The sequence below is a fragment of the Argopecten irradians genome, chromosome 6 (genome assembly GCF_041381155.1).
Source record: "Argopecten irradians isolate NY chromosome 6, Ai_NY, whole genome shotgun sequence".
In the NCBI taxonomy this organism is placed as follows: Eukaryota; Metazoa; Mollusca; class Bivalvia; order Pectinida; family Pectinidae; genus Argopecten; species Argopecten irradians.
The window spans coordinates 369738-374232 of NC_091139.1; the positions used below are offsets into that span (position 1 = coordinate 369738).

General features: G+C 39.8%; 1 pseudogene; it reads left to right on the forward strand.

The window, feature by feature from the left end:
* The first annotated feature begins 1412 nt into the window (after nt 1-1412).
* Nucleotides 1413-3645, forward strand: LOC138326134 (uncharacterized; annotated as a pseudogene).
* The last annotated feature ends 850 nt before the right edge of the window (nt 3646-4495 follow it).

A 4495-nucleotide genomic window follows, 5' to 3' on the forward strand; every position in this document is an offset into this window, starting at 1 on the left:
ATTCGTCTATTGACCGCCGTGACGTAGAACCTGCCCACGTGTATGAAATGGTTGTTACCTAATACGAAGAGGAGCTCATTGCAAATGCTGATATAATGCTTCCATATAGAGGATCTTACATGATTGACTATGTAGTATAAGGTTCATTAAACGCGTTCAATGATTTGATGCAAGACATTTAACGAGTAATAAATACTATGTATATAACACATGTATCACATTTATTTACCATATCACTTTTACTGATGGAGACATAAAAAACATTGATATACATTCATGAGGTGTATAACATGGTCAAACGAACCGGCTATGTGGGACAATGTATGTTATGAATATAAAATGGTTTTTCATTAATGTCCAGAATGTTTTAGTCGAAGTACAATTAGCAAAAATAATTTACCAATGAAACAAAAAGATACAATATGTTAGGTTAATTTTAAAAAAAAACGACTATATAATATTCTAACTACCAGACTGGAAACTTTGATCTAAATGGTCTTTAGAAGCTAAACCATTTTATTGGTTTCAAACCCAGCCTAGGAGACAACAATCACTTATGAGTAACACAATTGGTAAATACACATACTTTTCAATTATATACAAGATCTAAAAAAAAATCAATTTAAATGCTTCGATTTGAAATCAATTAAACACACCTCGATAAGAAATAACTGTCTATATCACACATGCTGAGTGTGTTGATAGAGAATAAGGAAACATATTCATAATTAACGTTACGCTGTAACGCTTCGATTACAGACCAGACACATCAAAAACGAATTATTATTCTTCAACGCGCAGCTAAGAGATATTCCATCAAATCATTACACACCGAAAAATGCTTCATCTTCCATCCGTTGCTGGTGGATATCCAATCGAAACACTTTATTTTAATGTTTTTCAAATACTTACACGTCAAAAGCAAATGCAGAATACATATCCAAATAATGTTATTCCAAATCAGTATAACGAATCCGCTTCCACTTTCAATTCACCAATTGCTCGGGCATTTGAAAGGTTTTCTCGCATCAATATTAAATAATTAAAAAGCAATTTTTAATACAAGTTTATACATGCAGAAGGTATGATTAATTACAATTTTTTATGTATAGTAAGATGAAGTTCCTACGTCAATCGTTATTTCAATAGAAGGATGGCGCAGGGTACACAGAGGTTACAAGTGTCAATGCGCACATAATTCGATTTAAGATAAGATAGCGCACTATCAACACAGGCCAGCCACTTGTAACAGGTGGGTCAGTTTTGAGATGGAACACAAGACAAGGTCCATATAATTTGTAACCGTGTACTTTGGCATAGAAGACTGTATATAGTTATTTGGTCCTGGGACTCAGAAGAAGATTTGATTTCTCGGACAAAGTTATGTATAGACCGGTTACGAGATGAGATGATTTGACCTGCGTTCATGGACAAACTAAGGTTTTCGACATTTGACTTCGGTACTGCGTCCAATGTAATCGGAAAAGGGGGATTCGGGTCCGCGAACTCTCCCTTTCAATGACAAGTTCAATCTCAGAGATACAACCTAAGATTGGTTTTAACTCTGCAAATCGGTGGTAATGATCTGGACTCAACCGATCATGATTCGTGTAGCGGTAACGGCTATTGCCCCAATTGACTTCAATATCTGTGGCACAGTGGCTTCGTGCGGGGTTCGGCGTGGGCCAAGTTGGCATTATGCAACTTTTTTATAGGACAAGGACAAGATCCGTACCAGTGGATATTTATAATAGGGCCGTGGATAGTGTCAATGATAGGGTATGAAATGATGTGTGAAGAAGCACAAGGATGTTTTTATTGGAGGCGACAAAGGCCTTAAGACGGCTGCCCTTCTTTGTTTAAAACAAGATGGCGTCCATCTTTCTCCCGCTGGACTACGAAAGTTTAAATTTCTTTTACGCGGGGCGGTCCTTCAGGGCAAGCGATTGGTGGACGGTGATAATAGTAACCCTCGTGAACCCTTCCATATATGGTTGGTAGATACTATGGCGTTGTCACATTACGCATGCGCGAGACTTTGTTTACATCCGCCCAAGGTTTCACACGCTCTGATTTTGATAAACCTTCCTGTTTACGTTGTTATTATAAGTTACACGCTTTATCGTGTATACTATATATACGTCATCAGTAGTCGAACTGACACAGCAATAGAAAGTTACATACTTCAATTATTACCCGACAGCGATAAATTGATTGTGTTTACGATTCAGCATGCATTGTTGTAATCGATTAGCGTAGCTCTGCGGTACTCGCGAAGTTAAGGCCTCGTTGCCTCGTCCCAAATATAACAATTAACAACCTATATCTAATATTATGATATTTAAATGCGCACACCTATCAAAAAAATGGGCATGTTATTTACAAATGTTCTTCAACATTTGTTTCTTCATCACATGTTGGTTATATATGCAAGGGGGGGGGGGCACCGTATTTTCGGTCTGATTGTAAAAGACATCTTGTGTCTAGCTAAATTAAAATAATAAAATTTGTTGTTTATTTTGTGCAGGGCCGTGTGTCCAATTGGTTTAATATAAAATGTTTTTGTTCTGCCGTGACCTGGTGTCCAGTTGAAACAACGATTTGTTTGTTGTTTGTTGCAATGTCTCTGGTGTCCCGGTTGAAACAACAAATTATGTGTGGTGATTGTGGCAGGGCCTTGTGTCCCGGTTTTGAACAACAATATGTTGTTTGTTTGGTTGTGCAGGGCCTATGGTGACCGGTGTGAACAACTATATTGTTTTGTGTTTGTGCCAGGGCCTTGTGTACGGTTTGAAACAAACAATATGTTTTGTGTTGTTGCAGGGCCTTGTGTCCGGTTGAACAACAATATGTTTGTGTGATGTGCCAGGGCCTTAGTGACGCGTTGAACCAACGATATGTGTGTGTTCGTGCAAGGGCTTCAAGACGAATGTGTCCGGTTGAAACAACAATATGGTTTGTGTTGTGCAGGGCCATTGTGTTCCGGTTTGGAACAACTATTGTTTTGTGTTGTGTTGGACCTTGTGTCCCGGATTGAATATCAATTTCGTTATGTTGAAATGGATCGAGAGGACATTATTTTCGCTTGTCAACTTTTTCGTTTCAGATTTCAATAGGCCCAATTCGGAGGTCTAGGCGGCGGGCGTGCATGTGAACCACAGCCTAATTTATGCTAGTGCATGGCCATCTTATACAGTAAGTGAATAACCTCTGGCTCCTGCCTCCAACGGAATGGAACAGTTACTGCCGTCGGCTGTAGAAGGCTGCCTCAAACTTCTACCGTGTCCACAAAGGACATTTGCAAGAGGTGCTTTCTCAATCAAAATGTTGGTTCATATAAAGGCATTGCCATACACGCAGCAATATTCAGGCTATACAAAGCTAAGGCAGTTCCAGCACATATACATGAATGCCCTTTCTTATATCTTAAGCTCTCTGCATGCCCTACAAACTTCAGTCTCTGCCTTCACATATTTTCTTCAACTTCAGGCCTCTGCTCAGGAAACTTACAAACACCACCATGTTTCCCAGTCCAACCATCTCCCTGCGGGGTATGATCCCTTCGACTTCTGGAACACCATGCCTCTCGAGACTTCCTTCCAATATATCAGGAAGTCGGCCCGATCCAATATGTTTTATAACTAATATTTCAGGTACCAGTTCTGTTCATTTACCAGGTAACCAAATCAATATAGCAGTCATTTTCCCGGCCCCCTTGACTTACATGATTGACGTCTAAAATGAGGGCAAAAATCATGAGTCATGAATTCATTGAGTTTGCCTCCCTGTTATCTACCTCATCTCATCCTGACAAGTTCCGTAAACAGGTGAATGGGGATAATTTATCTCTGGGTTTACCTACATTCAAAACCATTTTCAGATAAAATCCAATTGAACAATGGCTCCAGGCATTCCAGTGTTTTTGTTTCGGTTTTTCGTTCAGGGCCCATCCATCTAAACACCATCAGTTTTTAATGAAGTATGCAGACACTATTCAGACATTGAGCTAAGGCGCTCGGGATTTGCTGCATGCCATCATGTTTTATGATTTCGAAATTTCAGAAAAGGGATACATAGTTAACTACAGTCATGCCATGGGATGAAAACTCAATAATTGAGTTGTATAATGCATGCTTAAAGGGATTGGCCTACGGCGCTAATTACAAAGTCAACGCACAGCAGCCCTCCCGTTCAGTCTAGCAAAGCCCAACAGATTTCCGAAGGGGAAATGGTTTGGTGGATTTTTCCACAAAACCGGTGTCTGTACTAGGGGAGCACAGTGTTACGTTAATCCTTTCATGCTCAAATGTTGTGTGGGACAGCACTGCTCCACTCCCTGCAGTGCAAGAACCTTGACTTCACTGTTGGAGGGTTCAACACCATCAAACCCCCACACATCAGTCATAACACTCACACGTCAGATAAATCAAGTACGTTAGGCAAATTACTTACTCTGTTTTGCCCTCATGTTGCTTTTACCTACACCAGTACATTT